The sequence below is a fragment of the Diuraphis noxia genome, unplaced genomic scaffold (genome assembly GCF_037042655.1).
Source record: "Diuraphis noxia isolate RWA-SAM2 unplaced genomic scaffold, SU_Dnox_SAM2 contig0001, whole genome shotgun sequence".
Taxonomy (NCBI): domain Eukaryota; kingdom Metazoa; phylum Arthropoda; class Insecta; order Hemiptera; family Aphididae; genus Diuraphis; species Diuraphis noxia.
In genome coordinates this window covers 67,675,872-67,694,596 of record NW_028301711.1, presented here as the reverse complement: position 1 = coordinate 67,694,596, position 18,725 = coordinate 67,675,872, and positions in this window count along the sequence as shown.

The following is an 18,725-nucleotide window of genomic DNA, read 5'->3' as shown; positions in this document are numbered from 1 at the left end:
ATTGAATATTGTGAAACAAACATTTTGTTAAGATTTCAAATGTTATTCGTTTTTGAGATACACAAAAAACAAAATTGATTTATCGATAACTAATTTTGCGTTTTGTTTATAATTCATTTTTATAGCCGACTGCCACGCACACTGAAACCTGTAACCCAGATGAAGCTGTTGAAATCGTGGAAGATGAGATTGAGCATGCCACAGATGAAGAACTGCTGCAAAAAGATAAAGTTTTTGTTTCACCCCGAGAAATAACAGGCTTGAAAAGAAAAAAAATGCGGAAGACCCTAGGATAGCAGAAACCTATGAAATAATAAAAGAAATTTCAAATAAAAGCCAAACACCGAAAATTAAGAGAGACAGTACTATTTTTGGGGAGTATGTTGCCAGTAAGCTAGATTTATTCGATCAACAAACGAAGACAATACTACAACATCAAATAAGTAGTCTTATTTGCTCCACTGAAATCAATTATCTTCATAACAACAAATCTGGAAACCAACCTTATCAACTCAATATTAATAATCAGCCTTCAGTCAATTCAATGTCATTTTCATCTCCACTTTCATCGCCAAGTTCATCTCTTCACTCAATGTCTAATATTTCACCAGTCACCATATTATCCTTCTTCAGTGCAGGCAGTGCAGCAGCCTTATCATCAAGATAATATGTCCAACTTCTCAAGTATATACGACTATCAATATCCGCCAACCCCTACTACATCAGCTTATGCCAATGCGTCAGAAACTATTCCAACTGATGACCTAAACACTAGATCAAATAATATATAATACAGTTTAATATTTACATACAATATTTAAGTTTTTTTAAAATTTTTTTTTAGTATACATAAAAGGTTATATTTATTTTTTTATTATATTGTTCAATTGCTTATACTTTCAACGTTATAACTATGTTTATATTATTGTTATTTAAAAAGATTATATTTTTTTTTTATTTTTTTTTTTATTATGTTGTTCTATTGATTATACTTTAAATTTTATAATTATGTTTTGTTATAAGTACGCATATTATATTGATATTTAAAAAGGATATTATATTTATTTTTATTTTATAATTATAATAAAGTAAACAAAATTACCTGTATGTAGTCTTGTAGAACTTCAATTATGGCTGTACAGACCTCTGGTATGATATGTGAAATTGATGATTTTGAAATTTTAAAAATAAGTGATAAGCTTGAAAATGAATCACCTGTCGCCAAGTACCTTAACGTTAATGCAAGTCTCTCATTTGAGGGTATAGCTTTTCGAAACTTGGTATCTTCTTTTCGAATTTTAGGATCAACTAATGTAAGTAACTGGCTAAATGTTTCATATGACATTCTACAGCAGTTTTTAAAGTTATCACCACCTTCTTTTTGTAAGTCGTTTAGCAACATAGTTCCACTATACACTCCTCTGTTACTGTACAACGAAGTCATCCACCAGCGACGTTTTCTTCTTGTCTTTGATTTTTTTTTTTTATTAATGATTTCATAAGCAAAAAACTTGAAGCAGCTAATAACAAATCATCATCTTCACTTGATGACATTTTAAAACTTATAAATTTTCGAATTCAACACAGATAATTTCACTTTCACTGAAATTTTTAAAAAAAATCAACAAAGTCCTTACTCCACGGCGGTTTTGTCGATACTAACTAAATATTGTGTATTTAGGTATTTGGGAACGAAGATTTTTGTGGGAGCGAAGACTGACGAACACGAACGATCGAGCAATGTAAACGGTCACGGCCGAATGTCTACCGAATATGCGTTTGCATTCGTTCGGTAGCATTCGCTTGTGTTCGTTCGTGTTCGGGCTCTAATGTAAACGCACCTTAATAGTATCATTATCTTATAGCAAAACTACTTGTACTTGGAAAATCGTATAAAATCAGGCTTTGGACTTAGAGCTTTGAAAATAACTACAAACTTTCCGAATTGTTGGAATCATGCGTTAACAGCGTGACATATCATGACTTTGAAAAATCTTAAAAAATAACCCTCATCCCTACAGTTATAAAAAATACGTTGGGGAGTAGTAATGTTCACACAGATCCTCCCCTGCTGTCGGTTCAAACGGAAAAAAAAAGTTATGAAAAATACGTGCCTGTAAAGGGTACGTAACTTGCTTCAATGTGAAAGTGTTTTTAAGTCGATCGCACGATTATTCGATTTTTAATTAATTTCTGAAATCGGAATTTGCCAAACTGCCGGGTGATGTCCGGGCGATCATCGGCTAGACTCCAGCCGTCAACTCGGTGCCTACGGGTTTTTTTTTTATTTTTACATGTAACTAGCATGGACGGTAGCTGGGTACGTGTGCAATATATTGGTACAGGTTTCAAGTCGAGTCGATATAAAATCAAATACGCGTATTTACGGATCGATTACTTGGTCGCCAATAAATTAATAATCACGACTTTTCTTCGAATTTCAATTTTTCATAAACCCTTTTAGAAATTGTTAAATCGGTCTGATGTATTTTTTTAACGTCTTCAGCGTGACTTCCCAAGTACGTTGGAATATTTTTACAAATCGCTGTCCGCACGCGGGTAGTAGGTTGATCTCAACAATAATACACGTTGCTATTGGAATTTATAGCCTCGTACACTCTTGTAAAATCATTGGTACGAGGTTTCACGATGGAACGTGGGTCAGCGGTCCGTGATAGATAAAGAGATCGCCGACGGACTGAATGACTGAAAGCTCCAAGGTCGTCGACAGATAATTGTGAATGATCGATACGGCAGATGCAGCGAATCTGGTGGCCACACAAAGGCAACTCGAGCTACAATTGGAATCATGCGGCAACCATATGATGTATCTTAAGTTTGGAAAATTCTTAAAAAATAACCATCGTCCCTGCAGTTATAAAAATACGTCCCTGTAAAGGGTACGTAACCTGCTTTTATGTGAAAGTCTTTTAAATCGGTAGTCTTATTATTCGATTTTTAATTAATTTCTGAAATCGAAATTTGCACAACTGCCGGGTGATGTCCGGGTGATCGGCCAGACTCCAGCCGTCCGTTCCTGGACTCCAGGGTTTTAAGTATTTTCACACGAAACTACTAGGGACGGAAGCCAGGGACATTTTCAATCTAACGATGAAGGTTTTAACTCGTTAGTCTTATTATTCATTATTTAAATATGAAAAATAAACCGTTTAAATTCAAAACATCGAGGTTGTTTAAGCACCGCGGTCTGTATCATGCAATTATCTACGTATCGTCATTCAACTCTTTTACAATACGATATCTCGATTAATACTAGTCCTGCAGACTTTTATGTGTGATTCAATCATGATTCTTTGAGCAATTACAATTCGATTTACAAGTCTCTGACCAATCGGTTCAATATCATGCGACCGACTTGACTTTGGCATTTGTAAGTAAACGTGTACAATCTCCAGCCATCCGTTCCTGGACTCCAGGGTTTTAAGTATTTTTACACGAAACTACTAGGGACTGAAGCCAGGAACATTTTCAATCTAACGGTGAAGATTATAAATCGGTAGTCTTATTATTTGATTTATAATTAATTTCTGAAATCGAAATTTGCACAACTGCCGGGCGATCGGCCAGACTCCGGCCGTCAGCTCAGTGCCTACAGGATTTTTCATATTTTTACTTAATTAGATGTTGGTGAGATTAATATGTAGGTAGCAAACAAATTTTAATTCATATTAGTCATATTACTATTATTTAATTAAGCCCATGTGGACACATTGTCTTTGGGGCAATGCCAAAAAATCTCTCCATCACCATGGCCCATTTTATATTTCTAATTTTACCCTTCATTCTAACTTAAAAAACAAAACTGTTCATGAAGTAGCTAAAACGTGCTATATAAGTTTTTTCAACAAACTGTATTCCCACACTAATTCTCTAATATTTGGCCTAGTCACTCATACCATTCCTAGAAATCCCCCACGACGTCTAAAAAGAAACTGATGCAGAGATCTTCTTAATAATTAACAAAAAAAAAAAATAATAATAATAATAATTAGAGTCCGAATTTGTATGCATTTACATATTTGTAATGAGTGTATGCATTTCAATGGGAGTAAGAAATGTGTAAAAATTAAAAATTACACGATTTGTGTAACAGATAATGCAAAGAAAAAAGTTTATTTTGCATATAAATGCATATTTTAGTGATGACTGTATATTTGAAAATTTTTGCATATTCAAGCATATTTTGTATAAAAGTTTATTAAGCCAATTATTTTGTTTCAATTTCATCGTTGAAATTATTAGTTAATTACGTATTGTTGGAAAATAAAGTTATTCTCCATATGTTATATTTTTGGACAGTTCATGTTATAATTATATCTCGTTTATCATAAGTCGCAGCACGGTCATCGGCAACAATGTTGACTGGTTTTATTATTAGACTTATATTTTGTAAACACGTCGCGTTGCCGTTGTCGGGCATAATCGCCAGTCAATTGTGCACTAGTGCCCATGACAAAATATAGAGGTATGTCAGCAACAATACGTGTTTGAATCTTGCATGCGCATTCCCACTTTTCCTATGTGTTAGGTTCTCCGATCTTAATGCTTTGGTATATGCAACCAATGAGAGGCGGAGAACGTAACACACAGTAAAAAGTGGGAAATATGCGCATAAGAATGTTGCTGACATACCTATTTATTTTGTCATGATAGTACCCATATATCATTTCGTAAATTCGAGTTCCGTAAATTTATAAATTAAAATTTTAATTTCATTACAATTTTTTTTTTTTTTTTTTTTTATTAATGAATACCCTCGGCAACATGGGCCATTGGGTTTAACGTGAGAAATAATTAATATAAAGGGGGAAAAAAAATTACAAGAATTGTATCTATATCTAAATTAAACTAAATTTTGGTAAGAAGATTGGCGGCTGTGATGAATTGTATGATGTTGGTAATGGATTGAGAATTGTTGTTAGTTTTAGCTCTGAGTTCTTTTAATTTAATGTGGTCCTCGAGAGATCTGGTTTTTATAAATGTTTTCAGTGCTTTATTTTTTAGTGATATATATTGTTTTATTTCATTGTTCCACCACGGGACTGGAGTTTTTTTGGAACTAGGTTTTAAGTATCCGATTGTTTGTTCTGCAGTCTCTATTATGATCTTGGTGAATTTGGATACTACTTTTTTGATATCTATATCGTCATCCGTGAATTCAGATGAATTGGTTTTCGTTTCGAGAAGGTTTGAGAATAGAGGCCAGTCAGGTTTTTTGAGGTTCCATTTTATAGTAGAGTAGTTCGTTTGATATGCATTAGAAATTATTTGTATAGAGATTGGAAGATGATCACTGTTATAAATCTCATTTAATACTTGCCAATATAATCTTTGTGCTATGGTAGGTGTGGAGAACGTAAGATCGATAGCTGAGAGGTTTCTATTGGAGGGATTTATTCTGGTTTGCTCGTTGTTATTAAGTATTACAATGTTATCTTGTTCTAATAATTTTTCTATGATTTTTCCTCTAGGGTCAGTTTTATATGAACCCCATGTGAGACTGTGGCTGTTAAAATCCCCGACAATTATAAAGGGTCGTGGTAATTGTTTGATAATATTCTCTAGATCAATAAGTGTAAAATTGAATTGATTTAGAATGTAGATATTACAGATGGTGGTTTTTGTTTCAAGTGTGATTGATATTGCTACAGCTTCTATGTTTGAATTGATAGAGATTTCCTCCCAAGGGAATGAGCTATTAATAAGTGTGCAAACACCGCCACTTGCCCTCAGACAGCCACTATGGTTTTTAAATGCATATTGGTAGTTGTTTATATTGGGCGGAGATTCGTCAGCTTTGAGATTAGTTTCTTGAAGACATATTGCGATAGGTTGATGTAAGTTTATTATAAGTTTAATTTCATCGATATTTTTATGGAGACCATTGAGGTTCCATTGAATAATGTTTTTTGGCTGTGTCTGCATTTTAGTGTTTATAAATGGTGATTTTTTTTTTTTTTTTTTTGAAGAATGATTTTTGATTATTCGATTTCATTATATTAAAAAGCTATTGCGTCTTCAGAGTGACTCAAGCAGCAAGTTGCATAGTCTCGTGAGCCTGTTTTTAATGCTAACGATTTTTATTTTTGGCCGGATCGTGTCTAATATTTCAATCATTTCCATCGACGTTATGTTAAATTGGTATAATAGATTGGAAGGATCATCCACGCTGAGGGAGTTTTCAATAATGTACTTGAGCTAAGGGAAGTCTATTTTTGGGTTGGGAATTCCTTCAAAGGCAGTTTTAGCTGGGGCTAGTGTTTCGTCAAGTTTAGCTACTATTTGTTCTATGGAGTTTGAGCGTTTAATTTTTTTGGTAGCGGGTTGTAGATTTGTCTTGGATTTTAATAGCTTTGTTGTGAGGATACTATTATTAGTTTGATGGTTTTGCTTTTCCTTCGGTGTTGTTGATATGTTAATAGGGCTCTCTGTAATGGATGCATTGTCGGTGTCGCTGGTACTGGTGTATGATGAGATCGGTCTTTTTGTGTGATCAGATGATTCCTGTAGGTGTATCGGCTTATTGGTACATTGTAGATTATTAAGTTCGATATTATGTTCTATGTTAGCACTGTTCTTATCCGTGGTATTTGACTCATTTTGTAAATTAGTATCTATAGCAATTTCTTGGGATGTCGACGTAGAGTGGTTATTGCCATTAGTTAGAATAGTATTATCAAAATCTTTTTTACAGTGGTTTGATGTATGACCCGTTTGTTTGCAGATATAGCATAATATGGTGTCATCCGAAAAGAATATGCGGTAATCGGTATGATCGTAATTAAATAATGAACTCGGCAGTTTATGGATATCGTCGGGGTGTAAATATACTTGTCGTCTAAAGCTGCCTATGTGCCCGTACTCGTCGTTTGAGAAACCGGCTTTCATAAAAGTAATGGGAGATAATATTTTAATGAGATTATCATTAATAGCTTTTATAATTATGTCATGCGGTATAGAAGGCTGCACATTGGAAATGATGATTCGTTTTGCCGGGTTAATGAGCCGACGATAAGCGATTTCTGTGTTGTTTATAATTATATACGATTGTTTTGAGATAATGTGATCGACGATACTCTTACTGGCGAAGTAAATACAAAATCTATTGTTGGATATGCGCGAAGCGAATTTGATGTTATTAGGCGAAGTTAGTTGACTAAATGCTTTGATGTACTCGATTTGTGGGATGTCATTTAGTGCATTGAAGATAATTGCTTGGTCTTTTTTCGGGAAAGATGAGATTGCTGTTGTTTCTGCGAATGTTTTGTGTGTGCTAAGTTGTGGATTGGGTGGCGTGAGTGAATTAGAGTTGTCCATGATGGACGTTGGTGTATTTAGGCGGAGGAGGTTGTTGTTACCTATTTGGTTATGGGGGGCCGTAGTATAACAACATACCTTCTTAATTGCAGTGTGTTGCGTAATGCGACGTATGTGTTACTGCTATCGGAAGCTAAGAAATGCGATAAGCGAAGACCGAGAACACACGTGTGTATCGGACCGGGGCAACACACGTACTGTTCATTACAATTTATAAATTTTAAAATGCCGAAAAGTCGAAGCACTATTCCAACTTCAATAAAAACATGGATTGCTTTTTATAATACAACAGACGAAACCATTTTTACCACGGACGGCGTTGTAGTGTTTTATCAATTGAGTGAGAAAAAAATTGTGTGCTCAAAAAAATTTCAATTACAACAACACGTTGATACCGCTTTACATAATAGTGCTTTACAACGTAGAGGAATAGAAAAAAAAAGACAACTATTTGTATTGGATGCAAAACCGAAATCCGGTAACGTTTTTAAAGAGGATCTTTGTGCGGCTTTGGTAGTATCTAATATACCTTGAAATAAACTTCAAATTCCCGAATTCAAGAATTTTTTGGAGAGTTTACAGGTAAGCATATTCCTTACGAGAGTACATTAAGGAAAAATTATCTTGGTCCATGTTATGATAATGTTATTATTGCAATCAGAGAAGTTATTGGCAATTCAGATATTTGGATTGCTGTTGACGAAACAACTGATACAAACGGCCGCTACATAGCAAATTTAATAGTTGGCGTTTTAAAACATGATACACCAAGTCAACCCTATCTTTTAGCATGTATAGAACTGCCTAAAACCAATCACTCTACAGTATCTCGGTTCATTAATGACAACTTAAAATGGCCTGCAGGGGGAAACGATGAAAACTTACGGTTGTTTTTATCAGATGCAGCGCCATCTCATATATGGTCAAAACAGGAGATTCATTAAAGGTCTTTTACCCAAATATCGTTCACGTAACATGTGTAGCACATATGTTTAACAGAGTGGCAGAAAAAGTTGGAGAATTGTTCACTAATGTAAATAAATTGATTAAAAATGTAAAAAAATGTTTTTTAAAGTCACCTTCCCGTATTCAACTTTATAAGGAAACACTACCCGGTTTGCCATTGCCACCTGAACCGATTATTACGAGATGGGGTACATGGATAGAAGCAGTTATATAATGCAAATAACTATGAAGGTATTAAAACTGTAATTGAAAAACTAGACAATGATTTGTCAGCAAGTGTAGAGAATTGTAAAAAAATGTTCAAATTGCCTTCAGTAAAAAATGATTAAGCATTTATAAAAATTAACTTTTCTGAACTCATTCAGGCATTTACAAATTTAGAAGATACTAAATTGACGTTAGTACAATCATTAGAGATCATGAAAAATATCATTTCAGAACTATCAAATTTACAGGGTGACTAAGGTTCTATTATAAAAACTAAAATAACTCAATTGCATCAAAAAAATAAAGGGTTTCAAGTAATGGAACAAATTGAACTAATTATATCAGGTAACAATGAAATACAACTTCCAGAAAATTTCAACCATTGCTCTGTGGCCAACATGAAGTATGCACCACTGACATCCGTAGATGTGGAAAGGTCGTTTAGTCTGTATAAACATATACTGAGTGATAGAAGGACAAATATGACACCTGAGCACATGGAAAAATATATAATTGTCCTCTTTTTATAAAAATTAAAAATCATACATTGTATCAGGTACGTTACACCAGCACCACAACCTAAGCTTTTTTATTTTAAATTGGTTCCATGATTTAGTAACCGATTAGTAGCCATTCGAAACCACAAAGTTGGAATTCGTAACCTAAACCAAGCACCAGAAAAACTGTTTTTCTCAACCGGGTGCTGGTGTAACGTTACGCCAGCACCCGCTACATCAAAATAATCTACTTAGAAAGTTCAAACTTAATCTAGGCTTTAGTAACTGATTAGTAACCATTCGTAACCATGAAGTTGGAATTCGTAACCTAAACCAAGCACCAGAAAAACCGTTTTTCTCAACCGGGTGCTGGTGTAACGTTACGCCAGCACCCGCTACATCGAAATAATCTACTTAGAAAGTTCAAACTTAATCTAGGCTTTAGTAACCGATTAGTAACCATTCGTAACCACAAATTTGGAATTTAATTTAATTATTTTTTACTTGGTTACCTTGGTTATTATTATTGTAAGAACTTATAGGATATAGTTACTACAATAGGATAACCTATGTCCTGAAATCACATATAAACCAAACAACAATAACAACAGAGACCTTAATAATATGTATTCTATGAAAAATTAAAAAAAATAAATAAATAGTGCTTTACACTGTGACACAGTTTAAATATAAATAGTTTGTACTTTTTGTTTGAGTAAAAAATAAATTAGCATAAAATACATTACTGTATTAAATTGTAAAAATTAAAATTTCAATATCTAATGTTTTAGAAGCACTTATGTGTTGGAAGCACTTATGTTTTGGATTTTCATTTTTGGGTCATCATATAATTTCCATTTTCTATTTGACCTATAAGCACACGCAGTATAATGTCTAACTGCACATCGAAGACCACTTCTGTCACAACTAATCTAAGCTTTGGTAATTTTATTTTTTATTCATTCGCTTTTAACTCACATTTAAAAATAAAAACCTAATAAAATAAAATAAAAATATTTAATGAAAAAAAAAGAAATTCAAATTATTTTTAGTATTAATAATTTTTTTAAGACCTTATAAGTTATTGCTATTAAAATTGATAATTATATAATTAATATAATATTTTATTAGATCTTAATTTTGATTCAAAATGCTGCTTTAGTAGTCTAGCCTAACGCAGCTGGTTAGAACTTCTAAAAAATATTTTAGAATAATGAAACAAGTTATTTTTTTTTTTTTGTTAATTACATTGTTATAATATCTATATGTGTTGAACATGTACTTAAGTTATGTAGTATGATGCCAATTATTATTTTTTGATTTTGTTAGGTATTTAGTTTCTAACCACTTTTTTTTAAAGGACATATTCTGTTCACTGAATTATAAACTTAATCATAAAATAATAATAATTGTTTATTTTGTAACCAAACAAAATATGAACATACCAAAAACAAATTAATCTCGGATTTATATGTATTTATTAAACCACAATAATATGTACATAAATATTGTGCTAAAAAACTCAAAATATAAATTTTACTTATATTATTTACTAATATTTAATTATACAATATATCCATATGAGTTCCTAATGAAACAAATTATATTTTAAATATCAATATTGTAAAACATGAATTTTACTGACCCTAATATGCAAGAATATGCATTTTATTTTTTAAATATACACACAAAAATATAGTAATAAAAAAATATATTACTTTATTGAAATATGCACCTCATTGATAAGCTGATTGTTACATAACTGAGTTAAAAAATTAAATTATTTATTTATTTTTTGCGTACAAATATTTTATTATTATTTATAGGATTGTATTTATAAAAATAAAATTTATGTTTGACCAAAAAACCAAGTTATACCCTTTGATTAGTAAAATTATTATTGGTTTAAATATAATAAATACAATTGTACTAAATATGCACAAATATGCAAAATAAATATAGTACCATTTTTATCACATTAATATAAATCGCGAACATTACTCACTTAAATTCCATTTCGACATAACAAAAAAAAAACATGCTGTTGTATACAAATCCTAGCCCTGATAATTATTAATAAATCGCAGATGAACAAATTGTCGAAATATGAAGGAAAAAATAGAACTATTGAGAAATATGTAAAAATATGTACTTATTGCCAGAAGTTAAAGTGGGAAAAAATTCCAGAGGGGACTAATGTCTCCATATAGTTTTAAGCGTACTATGTATAATTTTATGTATAATGTCTAATGTATAAAATTGTAAATTTAAAAATGTACGTTATCATAAATTGTAATCAAAATAATTATTATTTTAATTTTTGTTAGCTTTTTAGATTCTGAGCGGAGCGATGAATGTATTGATTTTACTATGATGTGTGTGTTTTTTTTTTGTGTGTCTGTCATCACGTTTTGGGGCAGTAAAAGTGCTTCGATTTTTTACTTCAGTACCTCGTTCGATCAGAAAGAGAATCTTGTTGGTTACTTTGGGGGGGTCAAAAGTAAAAATTTCTTAATACTTTTCTAAATAATCAAGAAAAATAAACTAAAAATTAAGGGAAAAACGGGAAATTTTACGCACACTCATTTTTCGACAAAACCGATTTTGGTTTTTGATGTAACTTTAAAATGAATGACCATAGATACATGCAATTTTCACCAAATATTTATATAAGTATATTCTATCCACCATGCAATTTTCAAAAAATTTCGACTTAAGTTGAACTATTCATGGGCATTTGAAATTTTCGATCATTATTAGTTTTTTTTTAATTAATATCGATAAAAATTTATTTGTTAGGCAGAAAAGCTTGAAAATTTAATACAAGGCTCTTAACATATTGTTACAATAGCAGTTGAAAAATAAAATAAATTCATAGTCACAATTTTTTTTTATAAGCATTCAAAGTTGGAGTTATGACAACATATTATGTAAAAATCACGGAAATTCACAAATTAATTTTAGTTAGAAATTCATAAAAAATTTTCTTTTAAAATCTAAGATTTGAAAATTTAATACAAGATTCCTTACTTTGTCAATTTTTATCACAAATTAAAAGCCACCGGAAATTCAAATTAAATTTTTATGAGCATTTGAAATTTAAATTTTTACAACATTGGATTTCCACTGGATTTCACATTTAGTAATTTTCTTATTTTGGCGTAACTCTAAAAGTCCAAAACAAATTACCGCAGATACTTGAAATTTTCACTCAATGTTTATATAGGCATTTTCTATATTTGATAACATTTTCAAAATATTTAGATTTGTTTTGAGCTGTTTACTGACATTTTAATTTTTCAACTTTTTTAGTTTTTTTTTTCTATAAATATCGATAAAAATGTATTTGTTCGGTATAAAAGCTTGAAAATTTAATACAAGGCTTCTAACACATTGTAAAAATAACAGTTAAAAAATATTAAAAATTCGTAGGCACGATTTTTTTTTTATAAGCATTTAAAGTTTGAAATTTTGACTAAATACGTAAAAATTACAGCAATGTTCAAATTATTATTAGGTTTTTATTTTTAAATGTGAATTAAAAGCGAATGAATAAAATATAAAATTACCAAAGCTTAGATTAGTTGTGACAGAAGTGGTCTTCGATGTGCAGTTGGACATTATACTGCGTGTGCTTATAGGTCAAATAGAAAATGGGAATTATATGATGACACAAAAATGAAAATCCAAAACATAAGTGCTTCCAACACATAAGTGTTTCTAAAACATTAGATATTGAAATTTTAATTTTTACAATTTAATACAGTAATGTATTTTATGCTAATTTATTTTTTACTCAAACAAAAAGTACAAACTATTTATATTTAAACTGTGTCACAGTGTAAAGCACTATTTATTTATTTTTTTTAATTTTCCATAAAATACATATTATTAAGGTATCTGATATTATTATTGATTTGGTTTATATGTGATTTCAGGACATAGGTTATCCTATTGTAGTTACTATATCCTATAAGTTCTTACAATAATAACAACCAAGGTAACCAAGTAAAAAATAATTAAATTAAATTCCAAATTTGTGGTTACGAATGGTTATTAAAGCCTAGATTAAGTTTGAAAGTAATTGTTCATACGCATTTCTTTCTTACTTACTTTATTTCTTTCTTACTTACACGCTTTTCTTTTTATGATTTGTTGTAGTTAATCTTGAAGCAAATGACTGTGCTTGTGATTCTCCTCTAAAGGATTATCAATTTATATACATCAATTGTCAGTTTTGCACTAGGTAATAAGTTTATTTTTGAATCAACGCATTACTGCACCATATTAGTCAGGTTCACATAAAAAAGCCTAAAAGTGATGAAGTTGTTAAGTGTTCAAAGGTAAACTATTTATATATATATTTTTTAAACTGTTAAAGATAGTAATTGGTGTTTTCTTCATTTCAATAGAATATATTATATATGATTGATAGCGCTACTCATCAGTTCCCTCAAAATGGCCAACTTGACGTCCTTAAGTCTTTTGCATTTGATTAAAAGCTACGGATTGAGAATACAAAATGTTGATGACCTAAATTTTATTTTAAAGACAAATACCATTGCTATTTAATATGTGATATATAAAAAAAATTAATGTATGTAACAATTATAATAATTATAGTTAGGATGTTGATGACTTTTTGATTTTTTTCCCTTTTATTCTGTACAATGCTAACCTAGCTAAAAATTTGTTTTATGCTCCCTTGATGCAGAATATTCTAATTTTATTTTGCATTTTTTGCATTTTTTTTTTTTAATGTCATTTTTCAACATTTTTAAGTCACTTTTTATAAAATGTGGGGCATTTTTCTCAAATTATAGATTTTAGGGCAAATGTTACACCCAAGTTTGGAAACAAATTTAATTTATTTAAAATCTAACTTTGGATTTGGACTATTTGTAAAAAATAATTTTAATATTAATTAAGATCGTATTTGCACTTTTTTGCATTTTTTTAGGGCATTTTTGTGTGGTTTTAGGTCATCAACATCCTAACTCTAATTATAATATTATTTTTCAAGATTTTTTTATGATGAAAATAATTACACAATATTTATTAACAGATACTTTCAATATATAAAAATATTGAAAATGTAAAGTTCATAGAGGAAAAGGGGCTTGCTGAATTTATTTTAGAGTCGGATCTGCATACAATTAATAATATAGCAAATAGATACACCTTAGAAAAAATGGTTAAAAAAAGGGGGAAAAAATAGCCATCTTCAAAAAATCAGCAATCGATATTATTAAAAGTGAAACAGTTTTACAACATTCAAAATTTATTATAAACCAAAAACAAAAAGTAAAACAAAACCCATTTGCCAATTCCTTACACCTAACAGATTACAATTTTTTAAAACAATAGTTCAGTCATCATCTACACAAAATACATTCCATATAATCAATTGTCTGCAATCGGCCAACTCATTAATATTTATTGATTATATTATATTCCATAGACGTATAATATAATAGACTAGGAATGATTGGTGATGTACGTAAGAGAGACAGACCTAGTTGCGGTTTTATCAGTGACTACTGACTTTATATACAAATTTTGGATTTGCTTTAGATAAGACTACTGATAATAAAACGTAAACAGTAAACACTATAAATGTATAATCAGAAACTCTAAAGTGTTTGCTACAAATCTTTGTATGAATAGATGGGGAAAATAAATAGTTTTTATTTAATGCTGCCACCCATTTGTCGCTTAAATCCTTTTGTTTAGGAAACCTATTTGTAAATAGCAAATATAAAATATTACACTTGTGTATACTAACATGTTATATTTATTAAATAACAAGAAATATTTTTCAGTATTGAATAACAATGTACATACTTATGTAATTTTAGTCCTGAATTCATACTACGTTGGAAACTGCAGCCGGTAACACAACACTTTTCTACCGTGATGATAATGTGGTAAAGTTTTGTTTCCAACTTATACTAAATTAAAAACAAAAATTACAATGAACACATTACGTATATATAATTATATTATATGTATATGCGTATCACGGATTTACACGGTTTGCTTATAATATAATTAATATTTAATACCTATACGATCCTACCAACTAGTAACTATCAAATCGTATTATATTTTTATATTATAATTATTTATTACAGTAATACAGTTTGTCTCAAGATTCAAGAATGGTATAATACATAGACAATTATATATTTATATTATACGTAATATGGTATAATATTAGGCAGTACAAGTTCATCCAAAGAGTATAAACATATAGCTGTATAACCACTGAATAGATTAAATTGGTATAACTTCCTTGATAAAACCGCAACAAAGCCTGTCTCTCTCACACATATGTTGGCTTCAATGAAAAGCCTTCATTCCTAGTCTATTATGTTATACGTCTATGATATATTCAGTTATATTATATTACATAACTCCCATGACATCCTTCATAAGTAAGTAACATCTTGTAATATATCTTAATGCCTAATTTGAGTAGTTTAATTTTATTGCATCTCATGTTTCAGTGTCCAAGTGTGTGAAGTGGATAGATTAGAAAAAATCTATAATAAAAAAAAACCCTGGAACAATTAATGTACTCGTATATTAATGTCAAATACATTCATATATTTAGCGAACAAATTAAGGGGATAATAGATGAAAAAGGCAACGCCATTATAAATTTTTTACCCAATAATTAATTGTAACAATTTGTATGCAATTGACAAAGTATTTTATCAGTTTTTGAAGGCATTAGAGTCATGGTGGCAGAATCCATTGAACGATACCCACTATAAACACACGAAGTAAATTTTAAAATTCAATATTCCATCACATAACCTAAAAAATTAAAATAAATAATGTAATACATTAATTTTTTTTAAAATAGGTAAAATACATGGGTTCCTGATTTTGTAATACAAATTGATGACCAGTCATCGGTCATTCAATTTTTTTAACCCATATCCAGAAATTGATGATACAATTCAGCTTTGGTATTGACATGTATATAATATGTATGATACTAAAATTTAAATTTCAACGAAAAGTTCACAGTATGTTGATAATGATTAGAAATTTATAATACAGCGTTTTTCAATTTAAAAATATTATCATAAGATCTCATAACATTACAATCACAAATAATATTAATACCGGGTGATTTTTTTCATTATTTCAAAAATTACTAATGTTTTTTACATATTTTCGTTGTTCAAAAACCAATGTTTTTATTAAAAAATCGTATTTTAAAATATTTTTTATTTTTATCATTTGAAATGTATGATATCTTTGGAGAAATTAGGTGCCGAAATAATTGTTTGGCCACCGGTGTCGAGATAGTTCCCTGTGAGTTACCCTGGCACCAGAGACAAAGTAATTATTTTGGCACCTAATTTCTCCAAAGATTTCATACATTTCAAACTTATCATCGTATAGAGGTAGATGCTGTGATAATTTTGAAATTTTTTCTGCTCATTGCAAACCATTATTTAAGGTGGTTTAAGGCTGGGAAGTGATCTGAGGTGTTGGGGGGTCGCTAATATTACGTAATATCAAACAATGCGCATTTAACCAACTATATCCAATTGATTTTATTAAAAAATCAAATAGCGAGTTGAACTTCTACAAAGTGACAATGTTTCATTGCAATATACGAATGGATCGCCAGAAACTGATTTCATTCAGACTAAAAGAGATCCTAACCTAGTAGTACTCCAATTCTACCAGAAAACATAACCGATGAATCTGTTTTTGTTATCCCGAGTAAAATAACTAACAAAAAACATGTTCCAAGCCCCCTCAGGAATGCCTTCTATAAGAAATCGCCAATAAAGTCTGGTGTTGTTCTACCTTTGCAAACAAAAAATCAATTTCCAAAACAATATGACAACCATGATTTTAAGTGTTTTGAAGGATCTTTTAAATTTTCATTTGAAGAATGGTCTCTTATGAATTATACAAATTTCAGAGGCGAAAACCGTTTGGACAAGATTAGGTATCCTATTATGTTTAGGAAGCGCATAAGAACTGTGAACAATACATGCGTTGTTAATGCTAAAATGGTCAGATATTTTAAAAATCATTGCAACGTGTACATGTATTGTAGCCATGAGGGGTGTAAAACTTTTAGGATTAAAGTTCAGCCCGCAAACGGAGTGTTAGTGGCGGATGTGTATAGTTCTGGTTTGAATTATCATCACAATCCCGATGACACTGGTCTCACGAATCACGTAAAAGGGTTTCAGCGTGACTTGAGCAAAGAAGCACTAAAAAAAAACTAAAGCGTTTTCCTTCAGGTCAGACACTATTGACTCAGCATCACCCTATCAATTGAATTGTGGCAATCTGCAAGGCATTAAATCAGATGATGTTGTCAGAAAAATGAGATCAGAGGCCTTGACTGCTGATGATTATGATAAAGATGATTTTCATGATATTTTATTGGTGTGTAACGATAAAGAAAACAATTTTGTACAGCATGTCGGTATACCTTCCAGTGCACTGCTATAGTAAAGAACAGTTAGACAATTAATAGACATTAAACTTTTAGGATTAAAGTTTAGACCGCAAACGGAGTGTTAGTGGCGGATGTGTATAGTTCTGGTTTGAATCCCTTGTGTATAGGTTGGAATGGTTTTACCTCCATATTCGATTATCTTAACTGATGTTACAGAGCATTGGTTGAAAACAATAACGGGTCTAATTTCACGATCATAAACATATGTGCGAATCATTATACAAAAATCATAGTAAACCATGTCTATACATATTTTCAATCTGAGACAAACAACAATAAGAGTGTAGAAAAAACGAACAAAAAAATGTTATTGATTGGATATGTTCACTGTTTAACGCAAAGAGTTTGGATGATATTGAAAATTGGTTCAAAATATTTTTATTGATATTGTTGTCTCCATGTAGTACAGGAGAAACCAAAAATGCCATTAATACGATGAGAGACAAGTGTAATATTAACCACCAGGCACCAACTGTCGAATGAATCAAACGACAAGGGCAAAGATTAATCAGAAGAGATAAATAAATTTCTATGCGAGTCCGATACGAGTAATTCCATGATGTACTGTAGATTTCAGTCTATCAAAGAACATGTTAAAACCGAAGTCTTAAATTGTACTGTAAACAGTGATGATATAATTATTAATGAATATTATGATGAATTATATTTACGCGAATTCATAGTCAATTGTGTACCTTTCTTAGCATTGTGAACACCTGTTATGAATAATAAAGTCAACAATGGCATTGAAATCCACCAAAGTAATGCTACCGTTAAGTCTTGGATTAAAACGGTAAAAGTTGACATACTTGATGGCGACCGAAGGTGGACATGCGGTCGTTTTCTAAAACTTATGAGAGAGCGTGTGTTAAATGCTCATCAACAAATAAAGTATAATATTAGAAAAAAACTTGTACGCGTGCACTTGATTTTGAGAATAACTACCAAAAGAAAAATCTCGGACATTTCTAGCAATAACCATTTAGAGGCGATAGAAAGTTGGGGAAAAAAAGAGAAACAGCACAGACATCTCCAACACACCCAGTATCGTCCTTTCAAAGCCCTGACATTAAAAATCCCAAAGTATTCGACCGCTACAGCAGATGAAAATATTTTGCCCATTGCGGTTGATGGTATTGACTGTATTGTGGTTACAAAATGTGACAATGAGACTAGGTTTAATGTTGTTGAGCCTATTAACAATGACATGGATGTAC